Source organism: Acipenser ruthenus, chromosome 23 (assembly GCF_902713425.1).
Source record: "Acipenser ruthenus chromosome 23, fAciRut3.2 maternal haplotype, whole genome shotgun sequence".
In the NCBI taxonomy this organism is placed as follows: Eukaryota; Metazoa; Chordata; class Actinopteri; order Acipenseriformes; family Acipenseridae; genus Acipenser; species Acipenser ruthenus.
The window spans coordinates 11,980,684-12,008,385 of NC_081211.1; the positions used below are offsets into that span (position 1 = coordinate 11,980,684).

The 27,702-nt window shown below is 41.5% G+C and overlaps 11 non-coding genes across 11 annotated transcripts; 7 read left to right on the forward strand and 4 right to left on the reverse strand.

The window, feature by feature from the left end:
* Positions 1-4,732: 4,732 nt before the first annotated feature.
* On the reverse strand, positions 4,733-4,806 carry trnan-guu (transfer RNA asparagine (anticodon GUU)). Its single transcript has one exon. It is a non-coding gene; the product is annotated as a tRNA-Asn (tRNA).
* A 2,778-nt stretch (positions 4,807-7,584) lies between these two features.
* Positions 7,585-7,791, forward strand: LOC131699808 (small nucleolar RNA U3). The gene has a single exon (XR_009308343.1). It is a non-coding gene; the product is annotated as a small nucleolar RNA U3 (small nucleolar RNA).
* Positions 7,792-9,338: 1,547 nt separating this feature from the next.
* trnaf-gaa (transfer RNA phenylalanine (anticodon GAA)) lies at positions 9,339-9,411 on the forward strand. The gene has a single exon. It is a non-coding gene; the product is annotated as a tRNA-Phe (tRNA).
* A 2,991-nt stretch (positions 9,412-12,402) lies between these two features.
* On the forward strand, positions 12,403-12,609 carry LOC131699786 (small nucleolar RNA U3). Its single transcript, XR_009308321.1, has one exon. It is a non-coding gene; the product is annotated as a small nucleolar RNA U3 (small nucleolar RNA).
* Positions 12,610-14,116: 1,507 nt separating this feature from the next.
* Positions 14,117-14,189, forward strand: trnaf-gaa (transfer RNA phenylalanine (anticodon GAA)). The gene has a single exon. It is a non-coding gene; the product is annotated as a tRNA-Phe (tRNA).
* Positions 14,190-14,324: 135 nt separating this feature from the next.
* Positions 14,325-14,398, reverse strand: trnan-guu (transfer RNA asparagine (anticodon GUU)). Its single transcript has one exon. It is a non-coding gene; the product is annotated as a tRNA-Asn (tRNA).
* A 2,775-nt stretch (positions 14,399-17,173) lies between these two features.
* On the forward strand, positions 17,174-17,380 carry LOC131699787 (small nucleolar RNA U3). The gene has a single exon (XR_009308322.1). It is a non-coding gene; the product is annotated as a small nucleolar RNA U3 (small nucleolar RNA).
* A 1,718-nt stretch (positions 17,381-19,098) lies between these two features.
* trnan-guu (transfer RNA asparagine (anticodon GUU)) lies at positions 19,099-19,172 on the reverse strand. The gene has a single exon. It is a non-coding gene; the product is annotated as a tRNA-Asn (tRNA).
* A 2,777-nt stretch (positions 19,173-21,949) lies between these two features.
* On the forward strand, positions 21,950-22,156 carry LOC131699788 (small nucleolar RNA U3). Its single transcript, XR_009308323.1, has one exon. It is a non-coding gene; the product is annotated as a small nucleolar RNA U3 (small nucleolar RNA).
* Positions 22,157-23,666: 1,510 nt separating this feature from the next.
* On the forward strand, positions 23,667-23,739 carry trnaf-gaa (transfer RNA phenylalanine (anticodon GAA)). The gene has a single exon. It is a non-coding gene; the product is annotated as a tRNA-Phe (tRNA).
* Positions 23,740-23,874: 135 nt separating this feature from the next.
* trnan-guu (transfer RNA asparagine (anticodon GUU)) lies at positions 23,875-23,948 on the reverse strand. Its single transcript has one exon. It is a non-coding gene; the product is annotated as a tRNA-Asn (tRNA).
* Positions 23,949-27,702: the final 3,754 nt, after the last annotated feature.

A 27,702-nucleotide genomic window follows, 5' to 3' on the forward strand; every position in this document is an offset into this window, starting at 1 on the left:
TCTGCCGCTTTGGCGCAGAATCTGGAGGGCTTTGTTCCCCCTGGTGGAAGCACACTCATACAGTATGTGGATGATTTGCTTTTATGTTCTGAAACTCAGCACGCATGCAAAACTGATACAAGAGCTCTTTTAGAGTACCTAGCTCGTAATGGCCATAAGGTATAAAAAAAAAAGCTGCAGCTCGTGTCACCATCTGTAAAATACTTGGGACACGATATTACACCAGAAGGCAGGAAATTGGGCCTGGAGCGTGTCACTGCAATTCTGACACTGCCCCAGCCTGCCACAAAAAAAAAAAAAATAAATAAAATAAATAACACATGATGACGTTGCTAGGTATGGCTGGCTACTGTAGAGCTTGGATTCCAGATTACGCTGACGTAACACAGCCCCTAGCTGACTTGATACATGGCCATAAGATGACTATGAAAGACACAATTGACTGGACTCCTGACGGACTAACTGCCCTCAAAAAAAAAACTTAAACAACTCTTGTCCTCTCCGCCCTGTCTTGGGTTACCCGATCACTCTAAACCTTTTAACCTGTTTGTTTGTGAAAAGGGAGGATTCATGTCGGCAGTACTGACACAAGAGCATGGGGGAAAACAACGTCCTGTGGCTTTTTACTCTAAGCGCCTTGATAACGTAGCCCGAGGGCTAGTCTGTTGCTTGAGAGCGGTGGCCGCCGCCACTGAAGCTGTGCTGGCTAGTGCTGACCTAGTTGCAATGTGCCCTCTAACTGTACATGTTCCTCATGCAGTACATGCTCTCATTTCACAGGCCAAGACAGCACATCTGACTCCAGCTCGTCTATTACATTACCAGAATGTATTAATGACCATGTCACATGTTGTGCTAAAACGCTGTACTGTGCTTAACCCTGCTACACTTCTTCCTACAGAAGCCGATGGAGAGCCTCACGATTGCACCACCTTAGTAGAACAGGTCTGCAAGCCATGACCCGATCTTACTGATGTGCCCGTATTGAACGCTGCTGTATGTAAATGCCAGGCACACACTAACGCTCATAAGATTTGGCGAGGACCCACTGGGTTGCCTGCCCTTCCCCGTTCATGTTTCCTTTATGTAGCTAAGATGGCACACGGCCAAGACCATGTGTCAAAGGGAGGGGTGGTGAATGTGGTTAACAATTTTTGGTTTGCTCCAGGTTTTTCTACATATGCTAACCAATTTTGTGCTAAATGTGTGATTTGTATGACCAACAATGTAGGCCGCAGCACGCCCATGTCCGTATCAGCTCATCCGAGGCCTGAGGGCCACTTCGAACATGTCATGATGGATTTTATTGAATTAACACCTTGCCAAGGTTACAAGTACTGCCTTGTGATAATTGACGCTTTTTCTAAATGGATTGAAGCATTCCCCTGCAGACATGCCACAGCTATGGCAGTAGCAAAAAGCCTGATGAGAGAGATTATACCCCGATGGGGTCTGCCATCTAAATTGACATCTGACAATGGTTCTCATTTTGTGAACAGTGTGGTACAGAACATTTCTGAAAGCCTACAAATTGATTTACGCACACACTGTAGCTACCACCCCGCAAGTGGAGGCTTGGTGGAGAGAGCGAACCAAACAATAAAAACTAAACTAACTAAGCTCATGGCTGAAACAGGGCTCTCCTGGGTTAAAGTATTGCCATTGGCCCTGATGTACATGCACGGATGCACGCACAGTACTACAGGGCTAGCACCTCATGAAGTATTAACGGGACGCCCAATGTGGATGCTGAACACACCTTTTCCTCAAAATAGGCTCACCCTAATGGGATGTGAGGATGAAATGGTAAAATACTGTGCTGCTCTTAACAATGTTCTGAAGTCTATTTTTCCCAGGGTAAAAGCTGCCCTACCCGAACCGAAGGAAGGGGCGCTCCACAAGCTCCTGCCAGGGGACTGGGTGATCATCAAAGACCTCCGCCGGAAGCATTGGCATCAACAACTTTGGACAGGTCCGTTCCAGGTGCTCCTGACAACGCAGACAGCGGTGAAAGTCGCTGAACGATCAACGTGGGTCCACGCCAGCCATTGCAGAAAAGTGCCCTATAGCTCGAAGGGAGATGTATCGCCCCCTGGAACAACGTAGACGGCTCGGATGGCCTTGGGACAGTCAGCTTTGGACCCCCAGAGTCCTGACTGTTATTTTTCTTGGCAGCATATTAACTGTGTTTCTCATCTGGCTCTTAACTGAACTTAAAGATAATAAAAAAGAGCCAGATATTACAAACCACAGCTACACTGAAAATCGCACAGAACTCAGAACAAAAAGAACATTGCACACATGGAGTGCAGAACATGATCGAAAACATGCGGACAATGGTTGGTGGGCAATGCTCAACCATACTGTACGGAACACTTTGAACATTACTGACACTGGTTTATATATGGCGTAGTGATATTGTTGTTGTTTTTGCTTATCATAACCTGCATGAAAAAGTTATGTACTAAAACTGTTGACACTGTTTTAAACATGCCCCTGCTTACTAATGATGACCAGTGTAATGATTCAAATGATGACCCTTTCAACAAAATGGCAGATGACCTGATGAGTTAAGATAGTGGGGAAAATCTGCAAGCAGGATACGTTGGGTCGTCACTTTATTCATATTACACTACATGTTAAACTTTGTAAATCTCGCTTTAACTTGTACTATTGTGTGTGTTTGAATCCATTTTCTGAATAAGGTTGAGACAAAGTCTCAAAAGGGAGGGAATGTAATAGAAATGTTACAGAAAATAGAATTGGCTCGACATAATGTACTGGCATTTTGTACTCCCATAACCTTGCTCACATAACCTTGTATGCTTTGCTAAAGATAAGTAACCACAAGATGCCTACACTGCAGCTGCGGCTGTGAGATAAAAGGATGAGCCAGAAGTGTCTTTTTACACGTATACCCAAACCACCCATCCTTTTATCTGCTTGCTTAGCTATATGCCACGTATGCATAGTTATAAGTTGTTTTTTCTTATATGCTAATATCTGAATCATCATTGGCTAACCCTCTGCCCTGCTGACAGTTTTAAGGTATATAAGAAACTGATCTAACTCTGTATGTTGGAACACTACTCGATGATTATCTAGCACCCTGTGTGCTGAGAGTGTTCTCAGTTTGCAAACTTAAGAAATAAAGGCCTGTGTGTTTGGAATTCGCAGTCTCTCTTCCTTTATTAGAATTTCCACGACAAGACAGCCTTTCTTTTGGCTATCACCTCTGCGAAGCAGGTCAGTGAGCTGCAGGCACTGTCTGTGCACAGCTCCTGCATGTGTGTATGGGATGATGGCAGCAGGGTTTCGCTGCGCACCATTCCCGCTTTCTTACGCAAGGTGATCACAGCTTTTCACGTTAACCAATCTGTGGAACTGGAGTCTTTTCACTCGCCTCCATTTGCTTCGCAGGAGGATGAGAGACTTAACTTCCTCTGCCCAGTGCGGGCTTTGAGGTATTATGTACTTAGGACAGAAGCCTTGCGTAAATCTGACCAGCTATTTGTCTGTTATGGTACACGGACTCTGGGACAGCTCCTCTCGAAGCAGCGTCTGTCACACTGGATTGCAGACATGGTGTCGACTGCGTATTACGGTGCTGGGTTACCCCCACCTGGTAGAATAGCTGCGCATTCCACTAGGGGGTTGGCTACATCTTGGGCCCTTTTTAGGGGCGCTTCGATGTCTGATATCTGTACTGCGGCTAGCTGGGCTACTCCGCATACTTTCACCAGGTTCTATCGCATTAATGTGGTAGATCCTGCTGTGCCATCTGTGGGCACGAGAGTCCTTGAGGGTGTAAGTTCACATTGCTAACCTCTGGGTTAGACAGTGCTTGTGCATCCCTCATATGCTGCCGTTCCTTCTCCCTCGCGACGGCTCTGGTATACTTTATCCCATAAGTATGTTGGTGGTCGTCTTCGACTTGAAAGGGAACGTTAGGTTACCTACCGTAACCCTGGTTCCCTGAAAAAGAAGACGACCACCAACCATGAGGTCGCTTCAGTCGCCCTCACGGGTTCGGCGGAAAAAGAGGGAGATCTTCCGGTGAGTGATGGTTTTGTACCCTCGGTAGGCGGGACCGAGTGCGTCATCACAGGAAGGGGCCTTCGGCAGCTCTGATATAGAGAGCTCAGTATACCTACCTCTAGGGCAGGGGGATAGCCCATAAGTATGTTGGTGGTCGTCTTCTTTTTCAGGGAACCAGGGTTACCGTAGGTAACCTAACGTTTTTCAGTCTGGGGAATGTTACAAATTAGCAGACTGTGCTTTAAAATACACATGTAGGGCGGTCGTCTATGTTACAAAGAATTGTCACACGTTGTATTTCTATCCATGATGCATTGGGGCTATATACGTAGATACATTAAAACTATTTGGAGAATGCCGGCATCGATCCCGCTACTTCTCGCATGCTAAGAGAGCGCTCTACCATTTGAGCAAATTCCCCTTGCGTTGTGGCAGCGATTCTCATAGGCTACATCGCAGCTTCCATTCAGTACTTTTTTTCTTCTGCTTGGTAACTCAGTCATGAGACAGCTGTCGCAGAGTGGCGCAGCGGAAGCGTGCTGGGCCCATAACCCAGAGGTCGATGAATCGAGTCCATCCTCTGCTAGCTTGTTTTTCTTCTGTTAGCAAAGTAGTTTTTCTAAAATATAAACTGAACTGAAATAACAACGTATTAGTGCCATTTTCTAATGTGATTAAGAAATTCAAAAAGCATCGTCCCTGGGTGGGCTTGAACCACCAACCTTCCGGTTAACAGCCGAACGCGCTAACCGATTGCGCCACAGAGACCAACCTGTTCGACCTGTAAAGCATACGGGAGTGATTAGCAAGGCGAGATGCTGCAGAACCTGATCGAGGGAGCAGAACTCAGCCGAACCTGAAACCACATCTAAGAAGAAAGCAACACGGGGCAGGAAAGTCTATGTAATCCATTATGGCAGCACAACATACGTCATTTTGTTAGATAACACACTGGGGGTCCAACACAGCAGTGTGTGTAAATAGCTACAATGGAAACCAAATACTTACGGTTCAAATGGGAATCTTCATCAGATTTTAAGAACACATTTGACATACTTTACACTGCAAAGGAGGAAGGCAGGCAATGCAAATGAGGCGTGATCATTAAATAATTTAATACATTAAATCTCCCTTTGTGCTTCTCGGAAGACATACGACGGAGGGTGCACTGCACTTTTTCAGTTTGGGGAATGTTACAAATTAGCAGACTGTGCTTTAAAATACATATAGGGCGGGCTTCTCTGTTACAAAGAATAAATTAGCAGACTGTGCTTTAAAATACATATAGGGCGGGCTTCTCTGTTACAAAGAATTGTCACACTTTGCATTTCTCTCCATGATGCATTGGGACTAAATACGTAGATACATTAAAACTATTTGGAGAACGCGGGCATCGATCCTGGTACTTCTTGCGCTATCATTTGAGCTAATTCCCCTGGTATTGTGGCAGCGATTCTCATAGGCTACATCGCTGCTTGATAAGAGCGATTCAGATTGTTCTATATTTTTTTTTTATTGGCAATGTGCCATTTGCAAATTCAAAAATAAATTGAACAATCAAAAATGATAATACTTGCTTTTGTATCACACGACAAACTTAAGGTATGCTTTAACGGTTAGGCTGTCTCAAGTTAGTTTGTATTGTTAATACCATATCTTTGTTTGATCGCTATACAATCAATATGTTGTGTAGGCTAAATTGTATAAATAAACGCCCGGAAACATTGAAATCCAAACACGTTAAAAGATGAAATAGTGTGGAATAGAAACAAAGAATTTGACCTCGACGTGATTTGCAGACGCAACCTTCTGATCAGGAGTCAGACGCGCTACCGTTGTGCCACGAAGTCCTGCCAGTGTGTGTTCTTGTTATGCAATGGTAGAGTGCACAGCAAGCATGCCAAACGCATGGTAATGCCGACGCTGATACTAGGAAAACACTCACTATCACTAGCGTCATGGGAAACAGCCGACTCAATATGTGTTCGTAGCCAGCAGGGCTATGAAGCTGTCGGAAGTGTGTTTGATTCTCAGCTTTAAAAGTAAAGAAAACATAAAACAATGCGATTTGCTTTTATAATGTTCATTAATTGAAACGTAGGCATAAACACAGTTGTACTGGCTGGGAATCGTTTCAAGTCAATTTCTCGGAAAGCAGCTATGCTGACCAATATATCACCAACGGGGGAAGCTGGCAGTACTGAGTGACACAGAAGAAGGATTCTCTCAGCGCGTCTCCTCTGAATGCGCACTGGCACAAAGAGGCTTTGCTCATCTAATGACGTGGCGGAATGCAATAATGTATTGGGTCAATTTATCAACAAAAGAAACATAAACAAAAGTGTATGTAATTATTTGTGAATAAACTGTCTTACTTATACGATGGGACCAGGAACTTACATCCGCAATTTAATGATCGGCCAACCACAAAGAGACTTTGTCTTGACCAGTAATTTAAAAACATGCGGCAATGGTTCTACTGGGGATAGCACCCAGGGCCTTCTGCGTGTAAAGTAGACGTGATAGTCACTACACTATGGAACCTAGGCAGAACTGTGTCGGTGCTCCTAAATTATTGTCTACATGCATCTCAAATAATTACAATGTCATTTATCAGACCCTTCGGCGTTGTCTTTAAAAATTAAACTTCCCAGACCGAACGCAGGCTAACATTAAATCAATGAATCTTAAATATTTTCTATAGCGCCCCATATGCGATTCACAAAATCTACTTAAAAACAAGACAATATCTCATTGTAAGCCTGGTCGAACAAAAGAAGTCTTCAGTGTAATTTTCAACAAAGAGTGCTTTCCACGATTTACGATGCTTTAGAGAGACGGAATATTGGAATTGGCAGCCGAGACTGGGGAATAAAACTGCCCGTGATCAAAGTGGGCAGAAAAGCTGCATATTTTCCATAAGGTATTTTTGAGGAAAGAAAACGGTTCTCTCTGATTTGCAACGTTTCTATGGTTCGGCCCGGCCACTGCCGTGTGTCTGGTTAAAACGATGAGTTCAGTTTTTTTTTTCTTCTGCTTGGTAATTCAGTCTTGAGGTAACTGTAGCAGAGTGGCGCAGCGGAAGCGTGCTGGGCCCATAACCCAGAGGTCGATGGAACGAAACCATCCTCTGCTAGCTTGTTTTTCTTCTGTTAGCAAAGTAGTTTTTCTAAAATATAAACTGAACTGATTTGCAAATTCAAAAAATAAATTCATTAACAAAATAGAAAATATTTCGACTAGATGTAGGTTTTCAATTTCTTCAAAAAGTAGTCTCAAGCTCGTTGCTTCAGTCGCTTTAAAATCCACCTCTATGTCCCGCTGCAGCAGCGCTGTGTGCTGTGGCTCGAGCTTGTTTGATGAGACAGGCAATGCAAAAATGATAAAACTTGCTTTTGTATCACACGACAAACTTAACGTATGCTTTAACGGCTTGACTGTCTCAAGTTAGTTTGTATTGTTAATGTAACACCTCGTTTTTGCCCAGTCGTTGTATCACATGAATTGAGCTTGCCAGTTGGAGGTGACGGTCTGCCAATACAAGTTAAGACTATATTTGCAAGGATCATTTCTAGAGTGAAACATGTTTTGAAGGGATTGGTCTCGGTATCCCCCAGGAGGAGCGGGAGTGTTTTCTTCTCAGCAACGAGCTGACAATGAGTGTTGTTTTTGGGCACATGCTCGCTGCTACTGATGACCACTCCAATCTTCAGTCGGTGGATTGTTGAAGGAAGGGGACACATTCTGAGTGCGTATCTCATACTGGTAGAAACGCGGAAAAAAGAAACCATCAAGCCTAAAATTGTTCAGTTGTTTAAATCAATAAGCACATTTCAAATGGATCATTGCTAATGTTAAAACAATTTAAGAACACTTTAAATAGGGCTTGACTAATATAAAAATATAGGCATGTTATTTGCACTACGCAGGACTAGATTGAGCTTAAAAAAAGCCATTACATCTGAAAATAACTTGTGTTTACCCCCACTTACAAGGAAAGCGTCAAACTTTGTATTCGTCCTCGTAACAGTGTTAGAAAATGTAAACAGCAGTTGGAGAATGCTGAAGTCGATCATCCTAGCATGTTAAACGAGGGCATTTCTCATGTAAGCCACTTCCAGTAATAGATCGTTTGTACTGTTCTCAATGGTCCGCATCCCAGCCTGAGACAACGATCCAATTGTAAAACTTTACAATGCATTAGTAAGACCTTACCTAGAATATTGTGATCAGTTCTGATCACCTCTCTGCAAAAAGGATATTGCAGCTCTAGAGAGAGTGCAAAGAAGAGCAACCAGAAATATCCCAGGTTTAAAAGGCATGTTACAGGCTAAAAGAATTGAATCTATTCTTGCTCTTATTGTATGACTTGTATTGTAACACTTGAATGTATTTGTATTTGCTTGCGATTGTAAGTCGCCCTGGATAAGGGCGTCTGCTAAGAATTAAATAATAATAATAATAATAATAATAATAATAATAATAATAATAATAATAATAATAATAATAATAATAATATTCAGCCTTGAACAAAGAAGACTACGCGGCGATCTGATTCAAACATTCAAAATCCTAAAAGGTAGAGACAGTGTCGACCCAGGGGACTTCTTTTTTAACATGAAAAAAGAAACAAGGACCAGCCGTCACAAATGGAGATTACATAAAGGGGCATTCAGAACAGAAAATAGGAGGCACTTTTTTACACAGGGAATTGTGAGGGTCTGGAACCAACTCCCCAGTAATGTTGTTGAAGCTGACACCCTGGGATCCTTCAAGAAGCTGTTTGATGAGAGTCTGGGATCAATAAGCTACTAACAACCAAACGAGCAAGATGGGCTGAATGGCCTCCTCTCGTTTGGAAACTTTCTTATGTTCTTATGTTCCTCTATCCTATTGTGCTTGTTAAGACATAGCGTGAATCTTGAAAACGTCTTGTTTGTTTAACAAAGCCAGCAGTCACTTTATTGATCACCCTGTGGATTAAACGCTATTGGAACACAGATAATTGTGTTGAAGATGTTAATAGACTTTCAATGTACGCGTTGTAGAGCTAAGCGTTTGTTGAGGCAGTTCAAGCGCTGCACATTCAGGCAGCCGGTTGCAGTCTTTACCTGTTTCCTAGATGTTTGCCATTTGGTCTTACTCTGGAAGGAGTAGAACAAAAGCTAAACCATTTTGTTGAGAACCGCATTTGGGAGAAAACTTAAGTGTTTCAAAATACATTTGTAAAGTGCATTTGTCTATTAGGTTGTTTATGGTGTGACAAAAAGAATGCTATCTCGAAAACGCAGTCCTGTCAAGCCGAAATAGCTCAGTTGGGAGAGCGTTAGACTGAAGATCTAAAGGTCCCTGGTTCGATCCCGGGTTTCGGCAAACACCAAGACATTTTGTTTTGTTTTGTATTATTTTGAACTAAAAACAGAGCACATTTTTTTCTTCATTGTAATTGGAGGAAATAACAACGTACTAGTGCCATTTTCTAATGTGATTAAGAAATTCAAAAAGAATCGTCCCTGGGTGGGCTTGAACCACCAACCTTCCGGTTAACAGCCGAACGCTCTAACCGATTGCGCCACAGAGACCAACCTGCTCGACTTCTAAAGCATACGGGAGTGATTAGCAAGGCGAGATGCTGCAGAACCTGATCGAGGGAGCAGAACTCAGCCGAACCTGAAACCACATCTAAGAAGAAAGCAACACGGGGCAGGAAAGTCTATGTAATCCATTATGGCAGCACAACATACGTCATTTTGTTAGATAACACACTGGGGGTCCAACACAGCAGTGTGTGTAAATAGCTACAATGGAAACCAAATACTTACGGTTCAAATGGGAATCTTCATCAGATTTTAAGAACACATTTGACATACTTTACACTGCAAAGGAGGAAGGCAGGCAATGCAAATGAGGCGTGATCCATTGCTAAAAAAATACATTAAATCTCCCTTTGTGCTTCTCGGAAGACATACGACGGAGGGCGCACTGCACTTTTTCAGTTTGGGGAATGTTACAAATTAGCAGACTGTGCTTTAAAATACATATAGGGCGGGCTTCTCTGTTACAAAGAATAAATTAGCAGACTGTGCTTTAAAATACATATAGGGCGGGCTTCTCTGTTACAAAGAATTGTCACACTTTGAATTTCTCTCCATGATGCATTGGGACTAAATACGTAGATACATTAAAACTATTTGGAGAACGCGGGCATCGATCCTGGTACTTCTTGCGCTATCATTTGAGCTAATTCCCCTGGTATTGTGGCAGCGATTCTCATAGGCTACATCGCTGCTTGATAAGAGCGATTCAGATTGTTCTATATTTTTTTTTTATTGGCAATGTGCCATTTGCAAATTCAAAAATAAATTGAACAATCAAAAATGATAATACTTGCTTTTGTATCACACGACAAACTTAAGGTATGCTTTAACGGCTAGGCTGTCTCAAGTTAGTTTGTATTGTTAATACCATATCTTTGTTTGATCGCTATACAATCAATATGTTGTGTAGGCTAAATTGTATAAATAAACGCCCGGAAACATTGAAATCCAAACACGTTAAAAGATGAAATAGTGTGGAATAGAAACAAAGAATTTGACCTCGACGTGATTTGCACACGCAACCTTCTGATCTGGAGTCAGACGCGCTACAGTTGTGCCACGAAGTCCTGCCGGTGGGTGTTCTTAATGTTATGCAATGGTAGAGTGCACAGCAAGCATGCCAAACGCATGGTAATGCCGACGCTGATACTAGGAAAACACTCACTATCACTAGCGTCATGGGAAACAGCCGACTCAATATGTGTTCGTAGCCAGCAGGGCTATGAAGCTGTCGGAAGTGTGTTTGATTCTCAGCTTTAAAAGTAAAGAAAACATAAAACAATGCGATTTGCTTTTATAATGTTCATTAATTGAAACGTGGGCATAAACACAGTTGTACTGGCTGGGAATCGTTTCGGGTCAATTTCTCGGAAAGCAGCTATGCTGACCAATATATCACCAACGGGGGAAAGCTGGCAGTACTGAGTGACACAGAAAAAGGATTCTCTCAGCGCGTCTCCTCTGAATGCGCACTGGCACAAAGAGGCTTTGCTCATCTAATGACGTGGCGGAATGCAATAATGTATTGGGTTAATTTATCAACAAAAGAAACATAAACAAAAGTGTATGTAATTATTTGTGAATAAACTGTCTTACTTATACGATGGGACCAGGAACTTACATCCGCAATTTAATGATCGGCCAACCACAAAGAGACTTTGTCTTGACCAGTAATTTAAAAACATGCGGCAATGGTTCTACTGGGGATAGCACCCAGGGCCTTCTGCGTGTAAAGCAGACGTGATAATCACTACACTATGGAACCTAGGCAGAACTGTGTCGGTGCTCCTACATTATTGTCTACATGCATCTCAAATAATTACAATGTCATTTATCAGACCCTTCGGCGTTGTCTTTAAAAATTAAACTTCCCAGACCGAACGCAGGCTAACATTAAATCAATGAATCTTAAATATTTTCTATAGCGCCCCATATGCGATTCACAAAATCTACTTAAAAACAAGACAATATCTCATTGTAAGCCTGGTCGAACAAAAGAAGTCTTCAGTGTAATTTTCAACAAAGAGTGCTTTCCACGATTTACGATGCTTTAGAGAGACGGAATATTGGAATTGGCAGCCGAGACTGGGGAATAAAACTGCCCGTGATCAAAGTGGGCAGAAAAGCTGCATATTTTCCATAAGGTATTTTTGAGGAAAGAAAACGGTTCTCTCTGATTTGCAACGTTTCTATGGTTCGGCCCGGCCACTGCCGTGTGTCTGGTTAAAACGATGAGTTCAGTTTTTTTTTTCTTCTGCTTGGTAATTCAGTCTTCAGGCAACTGTAGCAGAGTGGCGCAGCGGAAGCGTGCTGGGCCCATAACCCAGAGGTCGATGGATCGAAACCATCCTCTGCTAGCTTGTTTTTCTTTTGTTAGCAAAGTAGTTTTTCTAAAATATAAACTGAACTGATTTGCAAATTCAAAAAATAAATTCATTAACAAAATAGAAAATATTTCGACTAGATGTATGTTTTCAATTTCTTCAAAAAGTAGTCTCAAGCTCGTTGATTCAGTCGCTTTAAAATCCACCTCTATGTCCCGCTGCAGCAGCGCTGTGTGCTGTGGCTCGAGCTTGTTTGACGAGACAGGCAATGCAAAAATGATAAAACTTGCTTTTGTATCACACGACAAACTTAACGTGTGCTTTAACTGCTTGGCTGTCTCAAGTTAGTTTGTATTGTTAATGTAACACCTCGTTTTTGCCCAGTCGTTGTATCACATGAATTGAGCTTGCCAGTTGGGGGTGACGGTCTGCCAATACAAGTTAAGACTATATTTGCAAGGATCATTTCTAGAGTGAAACATGTTTTGAAGGGATTGGTCTCGGTATCCCCCAGGAGGAGCGGGAGTGTTTTCTTCTCAGCAACGAGCTGACAATGAGTGTTGTTTTTGGGCACCTGCTCGCTGCTACTGATGACCACTCCAATCTTCAGTCGGTGGATTGTTGAAGGAAGGGGACACATTCTGAGTGCGTATCTCATACTGGTAGAAACGCGGAAAAAAGAAACCATCAAGCCTAAAATTGTTCAGTTGTTTAAATCAATAAGCAAATTTCAAATGGATCATTGCTAATGTTAAAACAATTTAAGAACACTTTAAATAGGGCTTGACTAATATAAAAATATAGGCATGTTATTTGCACTACGCAGGACTAGATTGAGCTTAAAAAAAGGCATTACATCTGAAAATAACTTGTGTTTACCCCCACTTACAAGGAAAGCGTCAAACTTTGTATTCGTCCTCGTAACAGTGTTAGAAAATGTAAACAGCAGTTGGAGAATGCTGAAGTCGATCATCCTAGCATGTTAAACGTTTGCATTTCTCATGTAAGCCACATCCAGTAATAGATCGTTTGTACTGTTCTCAATGGTCCGCATCCCAGCCTGAGACCACGATCCAATTGTAAAACTTTACAATGCATTAGTAAGACCTTACCTAGAATATTGTGATCAGTTCTGATCACCTCTCTGCAAAAAGGATATTGCAGCTCTAGAGAGAGTGCAAAGAAGAGCAACCAGAAATATCCCAGGTTTAAAAGGCATGTTACAGGCTAAAAGAATTGAATCTATTCTTGCTCTTATTGTATGACTTGTATTGTAACACTTGAATGTATTTGTATTTGCTTGCGATTGTAAGTCGCCCTGGATAAGGGCGTCTGCTAAGAATTAAATAATAATAATAATAATAATAATAATAATATTCAGCCTTGAACAAAGAAGACTACGCGGCGATCTGATTCAAACATTCAAAATCCTAAAAGGTAGAGACAGTGTCGACCCAGGGGACTTCTTTTTTAACATGAAAAAAGAAACAAGGACCAGCCGTCACAAATGGAGATTACATAAAGGGGCATTCAGAACAGAAAATAGGAGGCACTTTTTTACACAGGGAATTGTGAGGGTCTGGAACCAACTCCCCAGTAATGTTGTTGAAGCTGACACCCTGGGATCCTTCAAGAAGCTGTTTGATGAGAGTCTGGGATCAATAAGCTACTAACAACCAAACGAGGAAGATGGGCTGAATGGCCTCCTCTCGTTTGGAAACTTTCTTATGTTCTTATGTTCCTCTATCCTATTGTGCTTGTTAAGACATAGCGTGAATCTTGAAAACGTCTTGTTTGTTTAACAAAGCCAGCAGTCACTTTATTGATCACCCTGTGGATTAAACGCTATTGGAACACAGATAATTGTGTTGAAGATGTTAATAGACTTTCAATGTACGCGTTGTAGAGCTAAGCGTTTGTTGAGGCAGTTCAAGCGCTGCACATTCAGGCAGCCGGTTGCAGTCTTTACCTGTTTCCTAGATGTTTGCCATTTGGTCTTACTCTGGAAGGAGTAGAACAAAAGCTAAACCATTTGTTGAGAACCGCATTTGGGAGAAAACTTAAGTGTTTCAAAATGCATTTGTAAAGTGCATTTGTCTATTAGGTTGTTTATGGTGTGACAAAAAGAATGCTATCTCGAAAACGCAGACCTGTCAAGCCGAAATAGCTCAGTTGGGAGAGCGTTAGACTGAAGATCTAAAGGTCCCTGGTTCGATCCCGGGTTTCGGCAAACACCAAGACATTTTGTTTTGTTTTGTATTATTTTGAACTAAAAACAGAGCACATTTTTTTCTTCATTGTAATTGGAGGAAATAACAACGTACTAGTGCCATTTTCTAATGTGATTAAGAAATTCAAAAAGCATCGTCCCTGGGTGGGCTTGAACCACCAACCTTCCGGTTAACAGCCGAACGCGCTAACCGATTGCGCCACAGAGACCAACCTGCTCAACCTCTAAAGCATACGGGAGTGATTAGCAAGGCGAGATGCTGCAGAACCTGATCGAGGGAGCAGAAAGCCGAACCTGAAACCACATCTAAGAAGAAAGCAACACGGGGCAGGAAAGTCTATGTAATCCATTATGGCAGCACAACATACGTCATTTTGTTAGATAACACACTGGGGGTCCAACACAGCAGTGTGTGTAAATAGCTACAATGGAAACCAAATACTTACGGTTCAAATGGGAATCTTCATCAGATTTTAAGAACACATTTGACATACTTTACACTGCAAAGGAGGAAGGCAGGCAATGCAAATGAGGCGTGATCCATTGCTAAAAAAATACATTAAATCTCCCTTTGTGCTTCTCGGAAGACATACGACGGAGGGCGCACTGCACTTTTTCAGTTTGGGGAATGTTACAAATTAGCAGACTGTGCTTTAAAATACATATAGGGCGGGCTTCTCTGTTACAAAGAATAAATTAGCAGACTGTGCTTTAAAATACATATAGGGCGGGCTTCTCTGTTACAAAGAATTGTCACACTTTGCATTTCTCTCCATGATGCATTGGGACTAAATACGTAGATACATTAAAACTATTTGGAGAACGCGGACATCGATCCTGGTACTTCTTGCGCTATCATTTGAGCTAATTCCCCTGGTATTGTGGCAGCGATTCTCATAGGCTACATCGCTGCTTGATAAGAGCGATTCAGATTGTTCTATATTTTTTTTTTATTGGCAATGTGCCATTTGCAAATTCAAAAATAAATTGAACAATCAAAAATGATAATACTTGCTTTTGTATCACACGACAAACTTAAGGTATGCTTTAACGGTTAGGCTGTCTCAAGTTAGTTTGTATTGTTAATACCATATCTTTGTTTGATCGCTATACAATCAATATGTTGTGTAGGCTAAATTGTATAAATAAACGCCCGGAAACATTGAAATCCAAACACGTTAAAAGATGAAATAGTGTGGAATAGAAACAAAGAATTTGACCTCGACGTGATTTGCAGACGCAACCTTCTGATCTGGAGTCAGACGCGCTACCGTTGTGCCACGAAATCCTGCCAGTGTGTGTTCTTGTTATGCAATGGTAGAGTGCACAGCAAGCATGCCAAACGCATGGTAATGCCGACGCTGTTACTAGGAAAACACCCACTATCACTAGCGTCATGGGAAACAGCCGACTCAATATGTGTTCGTAGCCAGCAGGGCTATAAAGCTGTCGGAAGTGTGTTTGATTCTCAGCTTTAAAAGTAAAGAAAACATAAAACAGTGCGATTTGCATTTATAATGTTCATTAATTGAAACGTAGGCATAAACACAGTTGTACTGGCTGTGAATCGTTTCGGTTCAAATTCTTGGAAAGCAGCTATGCTGAGCAATATATCACCAACGGGGGAAAGCTGGCAGTACTGAGTGACACAGAAGAAGGATTCTCTCAGCGCGTCTCCTCTGAATGCGCACTGGCACAAAGAGGCTTTGCTCATCTAATGACGTGGCGGAATGCAATAATGTATTGGGTTAATTTATCAACAAAAGAAACATAAACAAAAGTGTATGTAATTATTTGTGAATAAACTGTCTTACTTATACGATGGGACCAGGAACTTACATCCGCAATTTAATGATCGGCCAACCACAAAGAGACTTTGTCTTGACCAGTAATTTAAAAACATGCGGCAATGGTTCTACTGGGGATAGCACCCAGGGCCTTCTGCGTGTAAAGCAGACGTGATAATCACTACACTATGGAACCTAGGCAGAACTGTGTCGGTGCTCCTACATTATTGTCTACATGCATCTCAAATAATTACAATGTCATTTATCAGACCCTTCGGCGTTGTCTTTAAAAATTAAACTTCCCAGACCGAACGCAGGCTAACATTAAATCAATGAATCTTAAATATTTTCTATAGCGCCCCATATGCGATTCACAAAATCTACTTAAAAACAAGACAATATCTCATTGTAAGCCTGGTCGAACAAAAGAAGTCTTCAGTGTAATTTTCAACAAAGAGTGCTTTCCACGATTTACGATGCTTTAGAGAGACGGAATATTGGAATTGGCAGCCGAGACTGGGGAATAAAACTGCCCGTGATCAAAGTGGGCAGAAAAGCTGCATATTTTCCATAAGGTATTTTTGAGGAAAGAAAACGGTTCTCTCTGATTTGCAACGTTTCTATGGTTCGGCCCGGCCACTGCCGTGTGTCTGGTTAAAACGATGAGTTCAGTTTTTTTTTCTTCTGCTTGGTAATTCAGTCTTGAGGCAACTGTAGCAGAGTGGCGCAGCGGAAGCGTGCTGGGCCCATAACCCAGAGGTCGCTGGATCGAAACCATCCTCTGCTAGCTTGTTTTTCTTCTGTTAGCAACGTAGTTTTTCTAAAATATAAACTGAACTGATTTGCAAATTCAAAAAATAAATTCATTAACAAAATAGAAAATATTTCGACTAGATGTATGTTTTCAATTTCTTCAAAAAGTAGTCTCAAGCTCGTTGATTCAGTCGCTTTAAAATCCACCTCTATGTCCCGCTGCAGCAGCGCTGTGTGCTGTGGCTCGAGCTTGTTTGACGAGACAGGCAATGCAAAAATGATAAAACTTGCTTTTGTATCACACGACAAACTTAACGTATGCTTTAACGGCTTGGCTGTCTCAAGTTAGTTTGTATTGTTAATGTAACACCTCGTTTTTGCCCAGTCGTTGTATCACATGAATTGAGCTTGCCAGTTGGGGGTGACGGTCTGCCAATACAAGTTAAGACTATATTTGCAAGGATCATTTCTAGAGTGAAACATGTTTTGAAGGGATTGGTCTCGGTATCCCCCAGGAGGAGCGGGAGTGTTTTCTTCTCAGCAACGAGCTGACAATGAGTGTTGTTTTTGGGCACCTGCTCGCTGCTACTGATGACCACTCCAATCTTCAGTCGGTGGATTGTTGAAGGAAGGGGACACATTCTGAGTGCGTATCTCATACTGGTAGAAACGCGGAAAAAAGAAACCATCAAGCCTAAAATTGTTCAGTTGTTTAAATCAATAGGCACATTTCAAATGGATCATTGCTAATGTTAAAACAATTTAAGAACACTTTAAATAGGGCTTGACTAATATAAAAATATAGGCATGTTATTTGCACTACGCAGGACTAGATTGAGCTTAAAAAAAGGCATTACATCTGAAAATAACTTGTGTTTACCCCCACTTACAAGGAAAGCGTCAAACTTTGTATTCGTCCTCGTAACAGTGTTAGAAAATGTAAACAGCAGTTGGAGAATGCTGAAGTCGATCATCCTAGCATGTTAAACGAGGGCATTTCTCATGTAAGCCACTTCCAGTAATAAATCGTTTGTACTGTTCTCAATGGTCCGCATCCCAGCCTGAGACCACGATCCAATTGTAAAACTTTACAATGCATTAGTAAGACCTTACCTAGAATATTGTGATCAGTTCTGATCACCTCTCTGCAAAAAGGATATTGCAGCTCTAGAGAGAGTGCAAAGAAGAGCAACCAGAAATATCCCAGGTTTAAAAGGCATGTTACAGGCTAAAAGAATTGAATCTATTCTTGCTCTTATTGTATGACTTGTATTGTAACACTTGAATGTATTTGTATTTGCTTGCGATTGTAAGTCGCCCTGGATAAGGGCGTCTGCTAAGAAGTAAATAATAATAATAATAATAATAATAATAATAATATTCAGCCTTGAACAAAGAAGACTACGCGGCGATCTGATTCAAACATTCAAAATCCTAAAAGGTAGAGACAGTGTCGACCCAGGGGACTTCTTTTTTAACATGAAAAAAGAAACAAGGACCAGCCGTCACAAATGGAGATTACATAAAGGGGCATTCAGAACAGAAAATAGGAGGCACTTTTTTACACAGGGAATTGTGAGGGTCTGGAACCAACTCCCCAGTAATGTTGTTGAAGCTGACACCCTGGGATCCTTCAAGAAGCTGTTTGATGAGAGTCTGGGATCAATAAGCTACTAACAACCAAACGAGCAAGATGGGCTGAATGGCCTCCTCTCGTTTGGAAACTTTCTTATGTTCTTATGTTCCTCTATCCTATTGTGCTTGTTAAGACATAGCGTGAATCTTGAAAACGTCTTGTTTGTTTAACAAAGCCAGCAGTCACTTTATTGATCACCCTGTGGATTAAACGCTATTGGAACACAGATAATTGTGTTGAAGATGTTAATAGACTTTCAATGTACGCGTTGTAGAGCTAAGCGTTTGTTGAGGCAGTTCAAGCGCTGCACATTCAGGCAGCCGGTTGCAGTCTTTACCTGTTTCCTAGATGTTTGCCATTTGGTCTTACTCTGGAAGGAGTAGAACAAAAGCTAAACCATTTGTTGAGAACCGCATTTGGGAGAAAACTTAAGTGTTTCAAAATGCATTTGTAAAGTGCATTTGTCTATTAGGTTGTTTATGGTGTGACAAAAAGAATGCTATCTTGAAAACGCAGTCCTGTCAAGCCGAAATAGCTCAGTTGGGAGAGCGTTAGCCTGAAGATCTAAAGGTCCCTGTTTCGATCCCGGGTTTCGGCAAACACCAAGACATTTTGTTTTGTTTTGTATTATTTTGAACTAAAAACAGAGCACATTTTTTTCTTCATTGTAATTGGAGGAAATAACAACGTACTAGTGCCATTTTCTAATGTGATTAAGAAATTCAAAAAGCATCGTCCCTGGGTGGGCTTGAACCACCAACCTTCCGGTTAACAGCCGAACGCGCTAACCGATTGCGCCACAGAGACCAACCTGCTCGACTTCTAAAGCATACGGGAGTGATTAGCAAGGCGAGATGCTGCAGAACCTGATCGAGGGAGCAGAACTCAGCCGAACCTGAAACCACATCTAAGAAGAAAGCAACACGGGGCAGGAAAGTCTATGTAATCCATTATGGCAGCACAACATACGTCATTTTGTTAGATAACACACTGGGGGTCCAACACAGCAGTGTGTGTAAATAGCTACAATGGAAACCAAATACTTACGGTTCAAATGGGAATCTTCATCAGATTTTAAGAACACATTTGACATACTTTACACTGCAAAGGAGGAAGGCAGGCAATGCAAATGAGGCGTGATCCATTGCTAAAAAAATACATTAAATCTCCCTTTGTGCTTCTCGGAAGACATACGACGGAGGGCGCACTGCACTTTTTCAGTTTGGGGAATGTTACAAATTAGCAGACTGTGCTTTAAAATACATATAGGGCGGGCTTCTCTGTTACAAAGAATAAATTAGCAGACTGTGCTTTAAAATACATATAGGGCGGGCTTCTCTGTTACAAAGAATTGTCACACTTTGCATTTCTCTCCATGATGCATTGGGACTAAATACGTAGATACATTAAAACTATTTGGAGAACGCGGACATCGATCCTGGTACTTCTTGCGCTATCATTTGAGCTAATTCCCCTGGTATTGTGGCAGCGATTCTCATAGGCTACATCGCTGCTTGATAAGAGCGATTCAGATGTTCTATATTTTTTTTTTATTGGCAATGTGCCATTTGCAAATTCAAAAATAAATTGAACAATCAAAAATGATAATACTTGCTTTTGTATCACACGACAAACTTAAGGTATGCTTTAACGGTTAGGCTGTCTCAAGTTAGTTTGTATTGTTAATACCATATCTTTGTTTGATCGCTATACAATCAATATGTTGTGTAGGCTAAATTGTATAAATAAACGCCCGGAAACATTGAAATCCAAACACGTTAAAAGATGAAATAGTGTGGAATAGAAACAAAGAATTTGACCTCGACGTGATTTGCAGACGCAACCTTCTGATCTGGAGTCAGACGCGCTACCGTTGTGCCACGAAATCCTGCCAGTGTGTGTTCTTGTTATGCAATGGTAGAGTGCACAGCAAGCATGCCAAACGCATGGTAATGCCGACGCTGTTACTAGGAAAACACCCACTATCACTAGCGTCATGGGAAACAGCCGACTCAATATGTGTTCGTAGCCAGCAGGGCTATAAAGCTGTCGGAAGTGTGTTTGATTCTCAGCTTTAAAAGTAAAGAAAACATAAAACAGTGCGATTTGCATTTATAATGTTCATTAATTGAAACGTAGGCATAAACACAGTTGTACTGGCTGTGAATCGTTTCGGTTCAAATTCTTGGAAAGCAGCTATGCTGAGCAATATATCACCAACGGGGGAAAGCTGGCAGTACTGAGTGACACAGAAGAAGGATTCTCTCAGCGCGTCTCCTCTGAATGCGCACTGGCACAAAGAGGCTTTGCTCATCTAATGACGTGGCGGAATGCAATAATGTATTGGGTTAATTTATCAACAAAAGAAACATAAACAAAAGTGTATGTAATTATTTGTGAATAAACTGTCTTACTTATACGATGGGACCAGGAACTTACATCCGCAATTTAATGATCGGCCAACCACAAAGAGACTTTGTCTTGACCAGTAATTTAAAAACATGCGGCAATGGTTCTACTGGGGATAGCACCCAGGGCCTTCTGCGTGTAAAGCAGACGTGATAATCACTACACTATGGAACCTAGGCAGAACTGTGTCGGTGCTCCTACATTATTGTCTACATGCATCTCAAATAATTACAATGTCATTTATCAGACCCTTCGGCGTTGTCTTTAAAAATTAAACTTCCCAGACCGAACGCAGGCTAACATTAAATCAATGAATCTTAAATATTTTCTATAGCGCCCCATATGCGATTCACAAAATCTACTTAAAAACAAGACAATATCTCATTGTAAGCCTGGTCGAACAAAAGAAGTCTTCAGTGTAATTTTCAACAAAGAGTGCTTTCCACGATTTACGATGCTTTAGAGAGACGGAATATTGGAATTGGCAGCCGAGACTGGGGAATAAAACTGCCCGTGATCAAAGTGGGCAGAAAAGCTGCATATTTTCCATAAGGTATTTTTGAGGAAAGAAAACGGTTCTCTCTGATTTGCAACGTTTCTATGGTTCGGCCCGGCCACTGCCGTGTGTCTGGTTAAAACGATGAGTTCAGTTTTTTTTTCTTCTGCTTGGTAATTCAGTCTTGAGGCAACTGTAGCAGAGTGGCGCAGCGGAAGCGTGCTGGGCCCATAACCCAGAGGTCGCTGGATCGAAACCATCCTCTGCTAGCTTGTTTTTCTTCTGTTAGCAACGTAGTTTTTCTAAAATATAAACTGAACTGATTTGCAAATTCAAAAAATAAATTCATTAACAAAATAGAAAATATTTCGACTAGATGTATGTTTTCAATTTCTTCAAAAAGTAGTCTCAAGCTCGTTGATTCAGTCGCTTTAAAATCCACCTCTATGTCCCGCTGCAGCAGCGCTGTGTGCTGTGGCTCGAGCTTGTTTGACGAGACAGGCAATGCAAAAATGATAAAACTTGCTTTTGTATCACACGACAAACTTAACGTATGCTTTAACGGCTTGGCTGTCTCAAGTTAGTTTGTATTGTTAATGTAACACCTCGTTTTTGCCCAGTCGTTGTATCACATGAATTGAGCTTGCCAGTTGGGGGTGACGGTCTGCCAATACAAGTTAAGACTATATTTGCAAGGATCATTTCTAGAGTGAAACATGTTTTGAAGGGATTGGTCTCGGTATCCCCCAGGAGGAGCGGGAGTGTTTTCTTCTCAGCAACGAGCTGACAATGAGTGTTGTTTTTGGGCACCTGCTCGCTGCTACTGATGACCACTCCAATCTTCAGTCGGTGGATTGTTGAAGGAAGGGGACACATTCTGAGTGCGTATCTCATACTGGTAGAAACGCGGAAAAAAGAAACCATCAAGCCTAAAATTGTTCAGTTGTTTAAATCAATAGGCACATTTCAAATGGATCATTGCTAATGTTAAAACAATTTAAGAACACTTTAAATAGGGCTTGACTAATATAAAAATATAGGCATGTTATTTGCACTACGCAGGACTAGATTGAGCTTAAAAAAAGGCATTACATCTGAAAATAACTTGTGTTTACCCCCACTTACAAGGAAAGCGTCAAACTTTGTATTCGTCCTCGTAACAGTGTTAGAAAATGTAAACAGCAGTTGGAGAATGCTGAAGTCGATCATCCTAGCATGTTAAACGAGGGCATTTCTCATGTAAGCCACTTCCAGTAATAAATCGTTTGTACTGTTCTCAATGGTCCGCATCCCAGCCTGAGACCACGATCCAATTGTAAAACTTTACAATGCATTAGTAAGACCTTACCTAGAATATTGTGATCAGTTCTGATCACCTCTCTGCAAAAAGGATATTGCAGCTCTAGAGAGAGTGCAAAGAAGAGCAACCAGAAATATCCCAGGTTTAAAAGGCATGTTACAGGCTAAAAGAATTGAATCTATTCTTGCTCTTATTGTATGACTTGTATTGTAACACTTGAATGTATTTGTATTTGCTTGCGATTGTAAGTCGCCCTGGATAAGGGCGTCTGCTAAGAAGTAAATAATAATAATAATAATAATAATAATAATAATATTCAGCCTTGAACAAAGAAGACTACGCGGCGATCTGATTCAAACATTCAAAATCCTAAAAGGTAGAGACAGTGTCGACCCAGGGGACTTCTTTTTTAACATGAAAAAAGAAACAAGGACCAGCCGTCACAAATGGAGATTACATAAAGGGGCATTCAGAACAGAAAATAGGAGGCACTTTTTTACACAGGGAATTGTGAGGGTCTGGAACCAACTCCCCAGTAATGTTGTTGAAGCTGACACCCTGGGATCCTTCAAGAAGCTGTTTGATGAGAGTCTGGGATCAATAAGCTACTAACAACCAAACGAGCAAGATGCGCTGAATGGCCTCCTGTCGTTTGGAAACTTTCTTATGTTCTTATGTTCCTCTATCCTATTGTGCTTGTTAAGACATAGCGTGAATCTTGAAAACGTCTTGTTTGTTTAACAAAGCCAGCAGTCACTTTATTGATCACCCTGTGGATTAAACGCTATTGGAACACAGATAATTGTGTTGAAGATGTTAATAGACTTTCAATGTACGCGTTGTAGAGCTAAGCGTTTGTTGAGGCAGTTCAAGCGCTGCACATTCAGGCAGCCGGTTGCAGTCTTTACCTGTTTCCTAGATGTTTGCCATTTGGTCTTACTCTGGAAGGAGTAGAACAAAAGCTAAACCATTTGTTGAGAACCGCATTTGGGAGAAAACTTAAGTGTTTCAAAATGCATTTGTAAAGTGCATTTGTCTATTAGGTTGTTTATGGTGTGACAAAAAGAATGCTATCTCGAAAACGCAGTCCTGTCAAGCCGAAATAGCTCAGTTGGGAGAGCGTTAGACTGAAGATCTAAAGGTCCCTGGTTCGATCCCGGGTTTCGGCAAACACCAAGACATTTTGTTTTGTTTTGTATTATTTTGAACTAAAAACAGAGCACATTTTTTTCTTCATTGTAATTGGAGGAAATAACAACGTACTAGTGCCATTTTCTAATGTGATTAAGAAATTCAAAAAGCATCGTCCCTGGGTGGGCTTGAACCACCAACCTTCCGGTTAACAGCCGAACGCGCTAACCGATTGCGCCACAGAGACCAACCTGCTCAACCTCTAAAGCATACGGGAGTGATTAGCAAGGCGAGATGCTGCAGAACCTGATCGAGGGAGCAGAACTCAGCCGAACCTGAAACCACATCTAAGAAGAAAGCAACACGGGGCAGGAAAGTCTATGTAATCCATTATGGCAGCACAACATACGTCATTTTGTTAGATAACACACTGGGGGTCCAACACAGCAGTGTGTGTAAATAGCTACAATGGAAACCAAATACTTACGGTTCAAATGGGAATCTTCATCAGATTTTAAGAACACATTTGACATACTTTACACTGCAAAGGAGGAAGGCAGGCAATGCAAATGAGGCGTGATCCATTGCTAAAAAAATACATTAAATCTCCCTTTGTGCTTCTCGGAAGACATACGACGGAGGGCGCACTGCACTTTTTCAGTTTGGGGAATGTTACAAATTAGCAGACTGTGCTTTAAAATACATATAGGGCGGGCTTCTCTGTTACAAAGAATAAATTAGCAGACTGTGCTTTAAAATACATATAGGGCGGGCTTCTCTGTTACAAAGAATTGTCACACTTTGCATTTCTCTCCATGATGCATTGGGACTAAATACATAGATACATTAAAACTATTTGGAGAACGCGGGCATCGATCCTGGTACTTCTTGCGCTATCATTTGAGCTAATTCCCCTGGTATTGTGGCAGCGATTCTCATAGGCTACATCGCTGCTTGATAAGAGCGATTCAGATTGTTCTATATTTTTTTTTTATTTGCAAATTCAAAAATAAATTGAACAATCAAAAATGATAATACTTGCTTTTGTATCACACGACAAACTTAAGGTATGCTTTAACGGTTAGGCTGTCTCAAGTTAGTTTGTATTGTTAATACCATATCTTTGTTTGATCGCTATACAATCAATATGTTGTGTAGGCTAAATTGTATAAATAAACGCCCGGAAACATTGAAATCCAAACACGTTAAAAGATGAAATAGTGTGGAATAGAAACAAAGAATTTGACCTCGACGTGATTTGCAGACGCAACCTTCTGATATGGAGTCAGACGCGCTACCGTTGTGCCACGAAGTCCTGCCAGTGTGCGTTTTTGTTATGCAATGGTAGAGTGCACAGCAAGCATGCCAAACGCATGGTAATGCCGACGCTGATACTAGGAAAACACTCACTATCACTAGCGTCATGGGAAACAGCCGACTCAATATGTGTTCGTAGCCAGCAGGGCTATGAAGCTGTCGGAAGTGTGTTTGATTCTCAGCTTTAAAAGTAAAGAAAACATAAAACAATGCGATTTGCTTTTATAATGTTCATTAATTGAAACGTGGGCATAAACACAGTTGTACTGGCTGGGAATCGTTTCGGGTCAATTTCTCGGAAAGCAGCTATGCTGACCAATATATCACCAACGGGGGAAAGCTGGCAGTACTGAGTGACACAGAAGAAGGATTCTCTCAGCGCGTCTCCTCTGAATGCGCACTGGCACAAAGAGGCTTTGCTCATCTAATGACGTGGCGGAATGCAATAATGTATTGGGTTAATTTATCAACAAAAGAAACATAAACAAAAGTGTATGCAATTATTTGTGAATAAACTGTCTTACTTATACGATGGGACCAGAAACTTACATCCGCAATTTAATGATCGGCCAACCACAAAGAGACTTTGTCTTGACCAGTAATTTAAAAACATGCGGCAATGGTTCTACTGGGGATAGCACCCAGGGCCTTCTGCGTGTAAAGCAGACGTGATAATCACTACACTATGGAACCTAGGCAGAACTGTGTCGGTGCTCCTACATTATTGTCTACATGCATCTCAAATAATTACAATGTCATTTATCAGACCCTTCGGCGTTGTCTTTAAAAATTAAACTTCCCAGACCGAACGCAGGCTAACATTAAATCAATGAATCTTAAATATTTTCTATAGCGCCCCATATGCGATTCACAAAATCTACTTAAAAACAAGACAATATCTCATTGTAAGCCTGGTCGAACAAAAGAAGTCTTCAGTGTAATTTTCAACAAAGAGTGCTTTCCACGATTTACGATGCTTTAGAGAGACGGAATATTGGAATTGGCAGCCGAGACTGGGGAATAAAACTGCCCGTGATCAAAGTGGGCAGAAAAGCTGCATATTTTCTGTGATGTATCAGATGTGCTGTGACTTGCAAGGGGAGGGGCTATGTTCATGTTCAACAGCTGCGTGATGTAGTTACGCACACGCACAGTTTCCGGGGGGAATTAGAGATGCATCAGAGTAGGTGAACGTGTTTGTGTATCCTGAATAAGCCTGTAATTAAACAACGAGTTAATTCTATACAAGAATTGTGTCAGTTATTGTAGACGAACTACATACGCTGGAGGGATTTAATACTGGCGACGAGACGGGATTTCTTTTTTTTGTTAAAAAAAAAAAAAAAAAAAAGATTAGAACAGAAAAGCCTTTTCCCGCCCAGACGGCTGTGCAAGCGGCGAGAGTACATTCATTCAGTGAATCCGACTAAAAAAACAAAACAAGACCAAAGAAATCTCCAACCACTGAATCCACATCATCTGTGGGACACCTAAGAACTGTGAGTTAAATAAATGCATTACATATAATGTGTAAGTGAAGCGAGACTTTTTTTGTATACAATTTTCTTTTGGCGTCCCCGTGTTCTCGCGATAGAGTGCGGTAGTTTTTTGTTTTGTTTTATTTACAATACACGCCGTAGTAACTGTAAACACGGCAACACTGGGACGTATAGAAGAGTTTAATATGGAAAAAAAAAACTCATGGCAAGAATATGCTGAGAGATTGGGATGTTTTTTTGATGCAAACGGTATTGAAGATGCAGGGAAGAAACGTTCTGTGTTGCTGAGTGTGTGTGGCCCCGCCACCTATTCAATGATACGTTCACTGGTAGCGCCCAAGTTGCCTACTGAGGTGTCCTATGAAGAGTTAGTGGGTTGCTTGCAATGCCACCTAAACCCCAAGCCATCTGCAATTGTGCAGCGTTTTCATTTTCATAAATGCTATCAACAACCAAACCAAAACATTGCAAGTTATATTGCAGAATTGCGCCGATTGTCAGTGCATTGTGAATTTGGAGACCAGTTGGAGAACATGCTGCGTGACAGAGTAGTTTGCGGCGTGCAGGATGCAGCCCTACAACGTCGGCTGCTGTCCGAACCTGCCTTGACATTCAAAATGGCTGAAGACAAAGCACTGGCAGCTGAAACTGCATTGATACATGCACGTATGCTGCGCCCTGCATCTGTAACTGATTCATCTGCATCAGCCGAGGTTTACCAAACAAGGCAGAGCACCTCGAAAAGGGGGGACCAGAGCTTTCAGAGGCCTGAGAAGACATGGGAAGCCAGCAAGCCTTGTTTTCGCTGTGGGGGTGGCCATAAGTCCACTGAATGCCGTTTTGTAAATGCTGACTGTAACTTTTGCAAAAAAAGAGGGCATATTGCCCGTGTCTGTATGACAAAGTTGAAGTCAACTAAGCTAGCCTCAAAAGCAGAAACAACACCTGCACAGCAGACTCATGCTGTCGGACTGGATGAAACACAAGAGAACGTCATTCACAATGTGAACAAAGGCACAACGCTACAAACAAAACCGCCTTTCTACGCTGAAGTGATCTTAAATGGAGTGAAACACAGGATGGAAATTGACTCTGGTTCATCGTGTTCACTTATTAGTGATGATACGTATCAGCAGTTATGGCCAAGCAAACCACCAAAACTGAGCAAGAACAACGCTACTCTGC